Below are 15,321 nucleotides of genomic sequence, written 5' to 3'. Positions count from 1 at the left end.
TTTAATCTATATATATTCCAACTTTCATCTGCATTAATTCCTTCTTCATATTTTATTATTCACTTATATATCTAGTATGTGAGAATTGGGACATAATTTCAGTTTGTCCAACTGATAATGGTATTCACTGATCACTTGATGAACACGGGACCTAAATATCCTGTTTCTTATCAAGCTTTTAGTTTGTTTATTTATTTATTTAATTGTATCATCATGGACTCATGGTTTCCTATTTGGCCAATGAGTTATAATTCATTAAAATCATTAGTTATTTTGATACACAAATTGTACTTGGTTTGGTTACTGGGAACCCATCCAAGAAAACTTCTGAGTTCTGTCTTCTGCCACCGATGACTCAGGCTTATCAAACTTCTCCTGCCCCATCCCTGAGTGCAGTATTTCTCAAAGGAGCCCTGGATCCTTTTTGTGGAGAATAGTTGTTCCAGAGCCCTCTCAGTGGACACAGCTAGGGAATTTATGTGTGTATACACTTAACACGTTCACAGACACACACATACATCAATGTTCAGTGTGTTTACAAACACATAACTATATTTAATTCTATAGTTACCTATCTTTATTGATCTATACTAAAGGCCATGAATTCACACCAATACTCTTGAATCCAATCTGCAGAGTTCATTCCAGTTTCCTTCCTTGCTATATTTGTAGCACCTCTTCCAACCATGAGAAACTGGTTCCCATTATCTTTAGAATATTTATTTGATCAATTTCTCCATATATATGGCCAATATCCCATTTCTGGTTATTCCCCATCAAAGACTCAAAAGCCAGCTTGGATGTCCTCCTCAGCCCACTCGGGCTCCAATTTCTGATGGCAGCTGCCCCTGTCCATGGACACCTCCTCAACTTGCTCAGACTCTGACATGCTACACAAGACCACCCATCCACGTGAATTTCTCTCTCACCCTGCTCAGGTTCTAAGGGAACCATGCTGGGCCACCCTCAGATGTAGGTGCCCGTTTCACCCTGTGAGGCCTCTGACTGCCAGCCCACTCTGGGTCCCCCTGGCTCCCCACTCCCAATGACATGGACACCTTTATCAACCCCATCTGAATTATTTAGGGAGGAAAGGGAAACAGGAAGAGAAAAAAACCTGTATTCTGTGCTACACTGAGCTCTCCTCAGTATTATTAAAAACCCAGGAAAACTTTTTACAAGGATAAGGATTTGTTCATATAGATTAATCAACAAACATTTATTGAACACCTTCTGTGGGCTCAGCTGAGGCATTAGAAGTATGAAAAAGGTTCCTGTCTTTTAGCTACTTGAAATTAGATGGGAAACTAAACAAAGAGTAGAATAGTAAAGATTCCCTATATTTTCCATAACAGCAGAAACACGAAAAGGAAACTATATAACTATTAGATTCTCAAATTGTCATAATATATCTTTGCTTTGAGGTAACCTTTTCACGCCTTGACATCTAATACCTTTCCTTCCAACACCATTGAAGCTCCCTTAGCCCTAAGCTTTTTATTAATGCTTCAGAATGGCTGTAGGTAAGTTTTCTTCTGTTAAATTACTGGAGCAGACACTATTATTGTGTTGGTAGCTCTGTCATCAGAACTAAAGCATAATAATGAAAGTCACAGTATAATGTAAAAACAAAAAATCATCACTTAAGGAAAAAGGAAAAGAAGAAAGATGTTTACAGAGTAATTCTTAAAATGTGCTCGCTCTAGATTGGTCTGACTCAGATACACAAATTATATTTTAAACATCATGCTCATAAAGGTCTACATTTCATGTGAAAAGTGTAAAGCATAAAGCGTGGCTCCATGTTCTGGCTGGGAGTGTGGAGGAGGTTGTGTCTGTAGAGCCGAGCAGTATCTATAGAGTTAAAAACAGAACAAGGACCCGTAGGGAGAGGAGAAGGCAAGGAGCCAATGGTGACAAAGGAAGACAGCAGTCCTTCTGGGAGGCCCCGGAGGAGTGCAGGGAAAAGGAAGTAGCTGCTGCCAATCGCTACCGTCACCACAACTATCATCATTTTTGATGGTTCAAAGGGATATCATTTGTGTTTGGTTCTACATGGATTTTTAAAAAAAGTGATTACAGTGGCTGAGAGGACAATGTCACAGCTGAAGGCCAGATACTGACTAATGTCCACAGCAAGCAATGACAACTATTATTAAAATCATTAATTGCTGTTCCCGATACTGCTTTGCTCAAGGTACATGTGCAGAAACAATTATGGAAGCGATTATTCGTGCCTTTAAATTTCACAGGTGTGTTTGAACTTCACTCTCTGGCTTCCTACAGGAGTGAGTGAGACTCAGTACTTCTAAGTGATGTCGCTGATGATCAAGGCCCAGCCTTCATTAAGATATGAAATATTTCCCTCCCTAACCTAGAAGGAAATGAAAGCTGATTCCTTAACATTCCAGACGTCCTTTCCTGCAACAGACAAAAGCCTCCACATGGTCCTCACTTACTGCAAATGTGGTTGGTCCTACATTCATTAAATGAGATCTTTGTGAATGTTGCCTGGGCTCTGCCCTCTTCTCTAAAACCCCTCTCCAGCAGCTCAACCTCTGGGACCCTGCCCCTTTTGCCCAAATCATTCCATTAAGGTAAATACTGACCTGAGCTGGATTAATGAGATCCTCCTTCCTGTGAGTTTACTGTTAAGACTCAGGGACTCCTGTCACTTACCTGATGAAACTGAATTTTTAAGGACATATAAATGTGGTGACTGGGGAGATGTGTCTCATGTTGGTACTTGTAGTCCTTGCGTGAAGAAGCAGAGAAAAGTGATCTACAAAGAGACTAGAAGGTGAAGCAGATGGGCCGAGAAAAATAGAGACAATCAAGGGAGAAGTGGAGGAACCTGTGTCTCGGACCTTTCAGCTCTGGATCCACCATGTGTCCTTCCATTTCGTAAAATTCCACTGGTTCCTTACAACATTCCCTACCTTCACCCTGTCTTTTACTTAAATTGGCCCGGATTGGACAGAGTTGGGGAAAACTTTTGTTCTGTGAACGGTGTATCTGTCAGTGCTTTACAAGTCTTATCTCTGACTCTGTGACCCTTTGTTTTAACTGGTGGCAGAATGTACATGGACATACCACTGACATGTTTTATATACCTGGAGGTGGCTACCAATGGGTTACAGAACACCCAGGATCACAGACTCATTTGGTAAGGCTGCCTTTCCACCCAAATTCCATCCTATCAGTCCTGGAGCAGGTGGTCCAAGGAGCAGGGGCCCTAGCTTGGGAAGTTCTATCAACAGCTCAGAATATCTCTACTAGAGATTTCAATGTTTGTTCCTTGTACGGGTCCTGAAAAGCCCAGCTGACCTTATTAATGCTATGGAATATGCTAATTAATTCATCTGGGCCCTCAAAGAATTGCCATAACAACAACTGTTTTATTATGTCAGAGACACTGCAAAGGCTTTTAATGTTCCCTTACAGTAAATGTACAAGAGATTGCCTTAATTAAGCTAAACTTCCTAGCTTTCTTTTTCCCTGCCTGCTTTTATTATTTGGCTCTTATTTTTTCATTTGGGTTTTCATGTTTCGTTGTTGTTTTGTCTAGTTTTTATTATTTGTTTTATTGTTGTTTGTTTTGTTCTGTTCAGTTTTATTGTTTCTGTATCTTTTATGGTGAATGTACTCTTGAAAAAAAGAAAAAAAAAACAAAAAATTATTTTCAGATTCATCCACTTTACTAATATATCATCCAGAGATATGGAGACAAAATGAAATGGATCATCTCTCAGACCCAAAGCTCCTGGACCCTTTCCTACAAGGTTAACAATACCACATGCTCCATGCTCCAGGGCCTCTTTCAGGGCCTTCTATTTACGTTTACAATTACTGAGCATTTACTCTCCCTGAAGGAAACAAATGTAAAGAAGAAACATTTCTTTCACTTGAGGAATTTAGAGTCAGTGGGGAAGGTAGACATGAACTCAGTTAACAGGAATATAAGTAAGAAAAGTCCATTAACGGATGAATGGACAAAGAAGACGTGGTATATATGTACAGCGGAATATTACTCAGCCCTAAGAAAGAACAAAATAATGCCATTTGCAGCAACATGCAGGGACCTAGAGATTATCATACAAAGTGAAGTAAGTCAGATGGAGAAAGACAAATATCATATGATATCACTTATATGTGGAATCTAGAAAAAAATGATACAAATGAACTTATTTACAAAACAGAAACAGACCCACAGACATAGAAAACACACTTATGGTTACCAAAGGGGAAAGTGGGGGAGGATAAGTTAGGAGTTTGGGATTAATAGAGACACACACTATGATATATAAAATAGATAACCAACAAGGACCTACTGTATAGCACAGGGAACTATACTCAATATCTTGTAATAACCTATAAAAGAAAAGCATCTGAAAAAGAATATGTATATATGTATACGTATAACTGAATGACTTCACTGTACAACTGAAACTAACACAACATTGTAAATCAACTATACTTCGATTTAAAAAAAAAGAGTATAAGTAGGCTCTAGGAAGGTAAGTACACTTGCAGGATGAGATAGAGGACAAAATTGTCTATAAAGGAAGAATAGATTGAGAGAAACCAAGAGGATATCAGATGTCCCAGACCAAAGGGCCACCCTGAGCAAAGGGGCAGGTCCCTAAAGATTTGTCTTTTGTTTGTGAAACAGTGAAGAGCCAATCAGGAAAATCTTGATTTGTTAGAATTTTTTAGAAGCTTGATCCATTTGGAAAGCAATATTTTTAAGTTCAGACATAAGACATATCAGATGATACACATTTCATTCATAAGGCTAAGTTTTATCATGTCAAATGCTGCTCAAGTAAAAAATAATCTAAAGACAAGGAATAAAATGAGGAAACTTGAGCTGGGACTGATGGGAATAGAGGCGGAGAAAACATGTTATAGGCCTAAGCATGGAAACCCATTGTTATTGTTGCTGTTTTGGGGAGTCCATCGTGGATGCAACCATGAGCTGAACAGTCTCACGTTCTTTCACCGGAGCCAGCCAGTTAACAACATGTTTTTTAAAAACAATCTATTATTGTATCCCTTACAAATCTGTGCTTGAGGTTTTTTTTTTTTTTTTTTTTTTTTGCGGTATGCGGGCCTCTCACTGTTGTGGCCTCTCCCGTTGTGGAGCACAGGCTCCGGACGCACAGGCTCAGCGGCCATGGCTCACGGGCCCAGCCGCTCTGCAGCATGTGGGATCTTGCCAGATGGGGGCACGAACCCGTTTCCCCTGCGTCGGCAGGCGGACTCTCAACCACTGCGCCACCAGCGAAGTCCTGTTCTTAAGATCAGATGTTTCCAAGGTAACTGACCTCCTCTTGCCAGATGGTCAGTCTATGTCTACGCCGGCATCACACTATGGTTCTTTACCTTTGGCGTCACACAGCACCATGAACTTCCTTTGGTAGAGCAGAGCATGTATAAATTTTTAGTGCCAGAAGTGATGTTGGTGTTACCACATCCTTATTTTCACTAATATTTTATGGTAACTGTACATAACTGAAGGATTAATGTTTAATGTTATAAAATCATCTGCTAGTTTTCTAAGACTCTTTGTTTTTTATAAACTAGATATTAAAACACTTTTTTCTATCACCTAGAAATGGTTCTTGATCCAACATGAAACAAATTAACTTAAAAATAGGTTATAGTTCTTACCCTAAAAGCTACTTCTCTCTTTTTCCCAGAGGATTTATATTTAGCAAACTACATTTCTTCTTGTCAGTGTGTGACAATATGCTACAAGAAGACACATAACTAAAACTGTCAAAACTAAGCTACTGATGGCACGTTTGTATGACAGGGCAAATCTAGGTTGATGTACTGTGATGACAAAAGCAACCCAGTCAAAGGGCCATGGGGCAGCTATTCTAACACCCGAAGTTTGGCATCTTACAGAAGAACAAGGCAATCCGTACATGACAAGATGAACACATGATGTAAAGGGAGATTATGTTATGGTCTTACATTTCAATTTTTCACATATATTTACTTAAAGGATACCTTATAATAATAAATAAGGTAAGAAATGGTGGAGCAGTGAGAGGTGAGCAGAGCAGAATCCCACAGTCAAACAACTGGAAAGACTAGATATTAAATTCAGTGCAAAGGCATTTGCTTTTCAGTCATTTCACACAGTCTTCCAAGGGCTTCTCTCCCACTGCAGCCACAGAGAGCAGAAGGGAAATCAGTTCGTGTACAAGCAAGCTCCAGGAGTTCCCTATTTAGTTCTTATCATTTATTTTGTTTTGGGCACTGTGGTGAAACAACAAGCATCATCTTATCTACTGGAAATCAGTGTCCCTTCCCCCCTTTTTAGCACCATCTATTGCGCATCTACCTTTGATCTTCTCTCTTAATATTCTTCAGCAGGAGACTTCAGGGAGATTGATTACTAAAATGTTTGAGGGCAGATATGAAGAATTACCAGCTCTTCCCGAGAATTCATGTGGTGACACATTTACGAGGCACCCTTATGGAGAAGAAACTTCTATCCAGCCACGCAGAGATTGGAACAAGATGGAAACATAACCTCATAACAACGTCCTGCGAGGCCCACTGTTCTCCTGCTAGCTGGGCCGTTCCCTTCTCCTGTGGAGGAAGAAAACAACTGGGGGGTAGGGACGCTTCTGGACTCCTGTCGAGGGCCTGACTACAATGGACCAGGGAAGTGGGCTCTGCCCACTGTCAAGTGTGCTCTCAGTGTCCCTAGGCTGTATGGGCATCTCCCACCCATGATTCTTCACCTCAAAGACTCTCCAGGCATAAATAAAAAAAAAATTCCACCCACAATCTATTATTCACAGGCCCGGGCCTTCTCCAAGTTTATCACTGGAAGCACCAGATGCTCACTTAATCCTCTTGTCTCTGAGCTCTTCCATAGACAGTAAAGGGGTTGAAGAGCAAATTGTATTAAGTATATAATCATCACAGCAATGACAACCAACAGTCAGACTTCCAGCCACTCAACTACTAGAAACAGCCTCAAACATGTATTAAACAAGAAGAGATCTCTAGGGCTTCTCTGGTGGCGCAGTGGCTGAGAGTCCGCCTGCCGATGCAGGGGACACGGGTTCGTGCCCCGGTCCGGGAGGATCCCGCATGCCGCGGAGCGGCTGGGCCCGTGAGCCATGGCTGCTGAGCCTGCGCGTCCGGAGCCTGTGCTCCGCAACGGGAGAGGCCACAGCAGTGAGAGGCCCGCGTACAGCTAAAAAAAAAAAAAAATCTCTAAATGACAAGGAAAGACTTATTCCCTTTCTATTTGGAAGGAGCAGGGGAGCTTTAATAAACATTCCTTCGACCAGAAGTTTTATTTTTAACTTTTTAATTTATTCCGGCGTAAAGGTGATTAACAATAATGCTGTATCAGTTTCAGGTGTCCAGCAAAGTGGTTCAGTTACACATATACATGCATCTATTCTTTTTCAAATTCTTTTCCCATTTAGGTTGTTACATAATACTGAGCAGAGTTCCCTGTGCTATACAGTAGGTGCTTGTTGGTTATCCATTTTAAATATAGCAGTGTGTACATGTCAATCCCAAACTTCCCAACTATCCCTTCCCCCTACCTTTCCCCCCTGGTAACCATAAATTCATTCTCTAAGTCTGTGAGTCTGTTTCTGTTCTGTAAATAAGTTCTTTTGTATCACTTTTGATAGATTCCGCATATAAGCGATACCGTAAGATATTCGTTGCTCAGAAGCTATTGATTTAGTATTGTACATAAAGTTAAGGTTATTGGTTTAATAAGTTAAGATTATGTTTACTCTGAGCATCCCCACTCTTCCCTAACAAATGGGAGCACACAGGAAAAATGGCAAAGGCTGATTGAAGCAAAACCAACTGAAGTAGGAAGAAACAGCTGAGATGGAGAGAGGAAAGAGGATAAACACCCCAGCTTACTAGAAGGAGTGTAAGGTCTGAACCAGACTTTCTGGATTTAAATCTGGCTTGGCTACTGACTGCTTGGTGAATTGAACAAGGCTCTTAACTTCTCTGTGACTCAGTTTACCCAGCTATAAAGTGGGGATAACAGTTGTTTTGAATGAGTTTAAATGAGTTAGTTCCTGTGAAGTGCACAGAACTGTATTTGGTGCAGAGTAAGCCCTCAGAGTCTGTAACTGTTAGTTGTTAGTGAAGGTGGTATTAGGAAGGCATAGCAGTTAGAAGTATTTGAAAGGCTCTTACACATCAGGATAGACCCAGAGGGGATCACTCTGTTGTAGTCTTTTTTTTTTTAATTAATTAATTAATTTATGGCTGCGTTGAGTCTTCGTTGCTGCGCGTGGGCTTTCTCTGGTTGCAGCGAGCGGGGGCGACTCTTCATTGTGGTGTGCGGGCTTCTCATTGCAGTGGCTTCTCTTGTTGCGGAGCACGAGCTCTAGGCGCGTGGGCTTCAGTAGTTGTGACGTGCGGGCTCAGTAGTTGTGGCGCATGGGCTTAGTTGCTCTGTGGCATGTGGGATCTTCCCAGACCAGGGCTTGAACCCATGTCCCCTGCGTTGGCAGGTGGATTCTTAACCACTGTGCCACCAGGGAAGTCCTGTTGTAATCTTTTTTTTAATAGACTTTAAAAAAAAGAAAAAAAGGGCTTCCCTGGTGGCGCAGTGGTTGAGACTCCGCCTGCCGATGCAGGGGACACGGGTTCGTGCCCCGGTCCGGGAGGATCCCACATGCCGCAGAGCGGCTGGGCCCGTGAGCCATGGCCGCTGAGCCTGCGCGTCCGGAGCCTGTGCTCTGCAACGGGAGAGGCCACAACAGTGAGAGGCCCACGTACCGCAAAAAAAAAAAAAAAGTATCGAACTGCACATTGTGTTTTGTAATCTGCTTTGTTCACTTCATGTTTAGTGAGCACTTTCCTGTGAAATTAAATGTACAATTCATCCCATGGCCATATCTTTTAGTTGCCAGTGTCTTATTATCACACACTTAAATTGTTTTCAATTTTTTTTTAATAATAACAGATGTAGTGAGAAGAAACTATCCATACATAAGACAGACAAAACACATTAACCATCACTATTTCCATATACTAGTGGAGATGGCTCTTGGGGCATGAAGAATACCAATCCATTCATGGTCTAAAGGAAGAGGAAATTACAAAAAGGAAGGTGAGCTGCCCAGCATCGTGGAGGGAAGAAAATTGTGTTTTGCCCCCGGCTTGCCTGAGGAGAATAGGTGAGGTTTGGAGACGCAGAGGCTCCTCGGGGAGGAGAGGCTCCATGGTTAGAAGGGCATGACGTGGGCTGGGGCTCCATGGAGGACACGTCAGCAAAAAATTTACCAATGTGCGGGATAATTTTCCAGTCATGGTGAAATTTGACATCAATGTCAAAGCTGTTTCTGGTACTATGATCTACCCCCCCATTGGTTATCCCTAGACCTCATTGCCTCTGACAAGACATTTATAACAATGATAACATAGGGGATTGGAGGAGGATATATGTCTAATGTGGAGAAAAGTAGGGCACCAAGAAAAGCCAACATTGTTTCTAGCAGTGAGATTTTTAGGGGTGTTACTAAACCACGCTATGCATCAGTTAATCTGAAAATGGTGACGATGTCATATTTCATAGAGTTGCAATGTAAACTTAAAATGCTTAGAATATGACTGGTAACAGTGTATGTGCTCAATAAACGTTAGCTATAAAAGCCTACTTCAATGGATATCCTTGTGCACATCCATGATTGAATGTAGTACCCTACAAAGTCACTAAAAGAACTTCTAATCAAAATAAAATTAGGTTTTTGTTATTCTGCAAGGTAGAAACTGGGATACATCAAGAATTCAAGCTAACATCCGAAGTCCAGGACAGATATGTGATTAAGTAAATATAGGACAGGCATACCTCATTTTATTGTTCTTTGCTTTCTTGTGCTTCTCAGATATGTTTTTTACAAATTGAAGGTCTGGGGCAACTCTGTCTCTAGCAATCTATTGGCACCATTTTTCCAACAGCATTTGCGCTCTTGTATCTCTGTGTCACATTTTTGTAATTCTTACAATATTTCAAACCTTATTTTTATATTTCTTATGGTGATCTAGGATCAGTAATCTTTGATGTTACTATTGTAATTGTTTTGGGGCACCATGAACCGTGTCCATATAAGAGTGAATTTAATTAATAAATGAGTGTGTCCTGACTGCTCCATCAACTGGCCATACCCCCGTCTCTCTCCTTCTTCTTGGCCTTCTTTATTCCCTGAGACATAATAATATTGAAATTAGGCCAGTCAATAACCCTACAATGGCCTCTAAGTGTTCAAGTGAAAGGAAGAGCTGCATATCTCTCACTTTAAATCAAAAGCTAGAAATGATTAAGCTTAGTGAGGAAGGTACGTCAAAAGCCAAGATAGGCTGAAAGCCAGGCTCCTTACACCAAACAGTTAGTCACGTTGTGAATGCAAAGGAAAAACACTTGAAGGAAATTAGAAGCACTACTCCAGTGAACACCTGAGTTATTAGAAAGTGAAACAGACATTGCTGATATGTGGAAAGTTTTAGTGGTCTGGACAGAAGGTCAAACCAGTCACAGCATTTCCTTAAGCCAAAGCCTAATTCAGAGCAAGACCCAAACTCTCTTCAATTCTGTTAAGCCTGAGAGAGATAAGGAAGCTGCAGAAGAAAAATTTAAAGGTAGCAGAGGTTAGTTCATGAGGTTTAAGGAAAGAAGCCACTTCCATAACATAAAAGTACAAAGTGAAGCAGCAAGTGCTGATGTAAAAGCTGCAGCAAGTTATCCAGATCTACCTGAAATCATTCATGAAGGTGGCTACACTAAACAGCAGATTTTCAATGTAGATAAAACAGCCTTATATAGGAATAAGATGCCATCTAGGACTTTCATAGCTAGAGAGGAGAAGCCAATGCCTGCCTTCAAAGCTTCAAAGGACTGAATGACTCATTTGTTAGGGGCTAATGTCATTGGTGACTTAAAGTTGAAGCCAATGTTCATTTACCATTCTGAAAATCCTAGTGCCCTTCAGAATTATGTTCAATCTACTCTGTCTGTGCTCTATAAATGGAACAACAAAGCCTGGATGACAGCAAATCTGCCTGCAACATGGCTTACTGAATATTTTAAGCCCCCTGTCGCTATGTAGTGTTCAGAAAAACAAGATTCCTTTCAAAATAGTACTGCTCATTGACAATGCACACAGTCACCTAAGAGCTCTGATGGAGATGTACAATCAGATTAATGTTGTTTTCATGCCTGCTAACACAACATCCAACCTGCAGCTCATGGAACAAGGAGTAGTTTTGACTTCCAGGTCTTATTATTGAAGAAGTATATTGTTAAAGGCTCTCGCTGCCATAGATAGTGACCCCTTTGATGGGTCTGAGCAAAGTCAGTTGAAAACCTTCTGGAAAGGATTCACCATTCTAGATGTCATTAAGAACATTTGTGATTCATGGAAAGAGGCCAAAATATCAATATTAACAGGAGTTTGGAAGAAGTTGAGTCCAACCCTCATGAATGACTTTGATGGGTTCAAGACTTCAGTGGAGGAAGCAACTGCAGATGTGGCAGAAACAGCAAGAGAACTAGAATTAGAAGTGGAGCCTAAAGATGTGACTGAATTGTTGCAATCTCACGGTAAAACTTGGAAGGATGAGGAATTGCTTCTTACGGATAAGCAAAACAGGTGGTTTCTTGAGATGGAATCTACTCCCAGTGAAGAGGCTGAGAAGATTGTTGAAATGACAAGGGATTTAGAATATTACATAAACTTAGTTGACAAAGCAAGATGTAAAAGGATTGACTCCAATTTTTTTTTACTTTTTATTGGAGTATATAGTTGATTTACTATGTTGTGTTAGTTTCAGATGTACAGCAAAGTGAATCAGTTTTACATATACATATATCCATTCTTTTTTAGTTTCTTTTCCCATATAGGTTATTACAGAATATTGAGTAGAGTTCCCTGTGTATACAGTAGGTCCCTATTAGTTAGTTATTTTATATATAGTAGTGTGTATATGTTAATCCCAATCTCCTAATTTATGCCTCCCCCCACCTTTCACCTTTGGTAACTGTAAGTTTGTTTTCTATGTCTGTGACTCTACTTCTGTTTTGTAAACAAGTTCATTTGTACCATTTTTTTAGATTCCACATATAAGCGATATCATATGATATTTGTCTTTCTCTGTCTGATTACTTCACTTAGTATGATAATCTCTAGATCCATTCATGTTGCTGCAAATGGCATTATTTCATTCTTTTTTATGGCTGAGTAATATTCTATTGTATATATGTACCACATCTTCTTTATCCATTCCTCTGTTGATGGACATTCAGGTTGCTTCCATGTCCTGGCTATTGTAAACAGGGCTGCAATGAACATTGGGGTGCATGTATCATTTCGAATTGTGGTTTTCTCCAGATATATGCCCAGGAGTGGGATTGCAGGATCATATGGTAGCTCTATTTTTAGTTTTTTAAGGAACCTCCATACTGTTCTCCATAGTGGCTGTACCAACTTACATTCCCACCAACAGCAGAAGGATTCCCTTTTTGCCACACCCTCTCCAGCATTTATGATGATGGCCATTCTGACTGATATGAGGTGATACCTCATTGTAGTTTTGATTTACATTTCTCTAATAATTAGTGACGTTGAGCATCTTTACATGTACGTTTTGGCCATCTGTGTGTCTTCTTTAGATCTTCTTTAGATGTCTATTTAGATCTTCCACCTTTTTTTTTTGATTGGGTTGTTTGTTTTTTTCAGTGAGTTGTATGAGCTGTTTGTATATTTTGGAGATTAATCCCTTGCTGGTTGCTGCATTTGCAAATATTTTCTCCCATTCTGTGGGTTGTTTCTTTGTTTTGTGGGTTGTTTCTTTGTTTTGTTTATGGTTTCCTTTGCTGTGCAAAAAGCTTTTAAGTTTAATTAGGTTCCATTTGTTTACTTTTGTTTTTATTTTCATTACTCTAGGGGGTGGATCAAAAAAAAATCTTACTGTGATGTATGTCAGAGAGTGTTCTGCCTATGTTTTCCTCTAAGAGTTTTATAGTATCTGGTCTTATATTTAGGTCTTTAATCCATTTTGAGTTTATTTTTGTGTATGGTATTAGGGAGTGTTCTAATTTCATTCTTTTACATGTAGCTGTCCAGTTTTCCCAGCATCACTGATTGAAGAGACTGTCTTTTCTCCATTGCATATTTTTGCCTCCTTTGTCATAGATTAGTTGACCATAGGTGTGTGGGTTTATCTCTGGACTTTCTATTCTGTTCCATTGATCTATATTTCTGCTTTTGTGCCAGCAGCATACTGTTTTGATGACTGTAGCTTTGTAGTATGGTCTGAAGTCAGGGAGCCTGATTCCTTCAGCTCCGTTTTTCTTTCTCAAGATTGCTTTGGCTATTCAGGGTCTTTTGTGTTTCCAAACAAATTTTAAGATTTTTTTTTTTTGATCTAGTTCTGTGAAAAATGCCATTAGTAATTTGATAGGAATTGCACTGAATCTGTAGATTGCTTTGGGTAGTATAGTCAAGATTGACTACAGGGCTTCCCTGGTGGCGCAGTGGTTGAGAGTCCGCCTGCCGATGAAGGGGACACGAGTTCGTGCCCTGGTCTGGGAAGATCCCACATGCCGTGGAGTGGCTAGGCTCGTGAGCCATGGCCGTTGAGCCTGCGAGTCCGGAGCCTGTGCTCCGCAACGGGAGAGGCCACAACAGTGAGAGGCCCGCGTACCGCAAAAAAAAAAAAAAAAAAAAAAGATTGCAGTATTGAAAGAAGTTCTACTGTGGTTAAAATGCTATCAACAGCACTGCATGCGACAGAGAAATTATTCGTGAAAGGGAGAGTCATTCAATGCAGCAAGCTTTACTGTTCCCTCATTTTAAGAAATCACCACAGCCACCCCATCCTTCAGCAACCAGCACCCTGTTCAGTCAGCAGCAATAGCAATGAGGCAAGACTCTACACCAGCAGAAAGATTACAACTTCCCGAAGGCTTAGATGATAGTTAGCATTTTTTAGCAATAAAGTATTTTTTAAATTAAGGTATATTTTTTTAGACATATGCTATTGCACACTTAATAGACTACAGTATAGTGTAAACATAACTTTTATATGCATTGGGAAACCAAAAAAATTCATGTGACTAGGTTTATTGCAGTGGTCTGGGACCAAACCTGAAATATCTCTGAGGTTTGCTTGTGCATGATCTTTCCAAATTCCTTTCTCTAAAGAAGTATCCATGTAAGATAAACATTGTAGCAATAAAGAATCAAATCCTACCAAAGACTACTCACATTCTACACACTTTGTGTCTGTACCCCTTGGATACACAGGTTATTTTTGCAGTGAAGCAAAAATTACACAAAAGGAGACTCCTGGAATTTCTAGATCTATATCTAATTTTAATTGTCTTTAAAATGAGGTTTTTACTAATAAGTATTAAAGACAATGTTTAATTATATAAAACATATTCAATTTAATAAGGCAGAGAAATAGAGTATCCTTTTAAAGAGAGTTTGTTCAAAAGTAAATACATATATGATTTGAAGAATAAATTTCACTTGTTTGGGAATTTGGTTATCTAGAATAAGTCATCCTCTAAAAGTGCCAGCTAACATAACTTCTGGTTTACTACTCCTCTGAGATTTCTACATTTCACTCTATTAAACATGAAACAACAACTTGTGAAAAGATTTTTTCAGCCATTTATTCTTTCACTGGCTACAAATATTCATTTATTCACTCATCACGGGCCAACAGATATTTATTGTGAAGCTGCTATGTGCCAGAGACTGGGCAATAGGTAGGGATATATTCTGATTTCAGAGTATTTTGTTTAACTGAACATGAGGTTACAAATATAAGCTGCCATCCTTTGGTTATACAGAGTGTGTCCCTTTTTGCTTGCCAGTTGTCACGAAGGAGGGCTTGGGAAGATTTCCATATTGTATCCTATAGAGTAAGAAAAAGGCTACACTGGAGACACGTACAGGCCAAGCCTGGGATTACGAGAGAAGGCAGAGGCCCCATCCTTTTGTCATTCAGCAGATGGGTGTGCCTGGCCACACCACGAGAGAAGGTTTCAGGGGAGGGCCCATACCAATATGTTGATCTCCCTTCTTCTCAAGCAGTCATGGAAACAACCGTGTGTGTGTGTGTGTGTGTGTGTGTTCGAAAGAGAGAAAGAGGATGTGGGTAGGGGAGAAAAGAGAAAGTCTGGCAGAAGTGAGAGTGCGGTAGTAATCAGAATACTGGGGAACCAGGCACACCAAGTACAGTTCTAGAGGTCTCTGCCGTCATCTGGGAAAGCCAATAATCCAGCTCTTGGAGTTCATGGGA

The 15,321-nt window shown here is 40.2% G+C and overlaps 1 pseudogene; it reads left to right on the top strand.

Moving 5' to 3' along the window:
- Positions 1-10,261: 10,261 nt before the first annotated feature.
- LOC136121940 (tigger transposable element-derived protein 1-like) lies at positions 10,262-13,991 on the top strand (annotated as a pseudogene).
- Positions 13,992-15,321: the final 1,330 nt, after the last annotated feature.

Source organism: Phocoena phocoena, chromosome 4 (assembly GCF_963924675.1).
Source record: "Phocoena phocoena chromosome 4, mPhoPho1.1, whole genome shotgun sequence".
NCBI lineage: Eukaryota > Metazoa > Chordata > Mammalia > Artiodactyla > Phocoenidae > Phocoena > Phocoena phocoena.
This window is presented reverse-complemented; position numbering and strand designations above follow the sequence as displayed.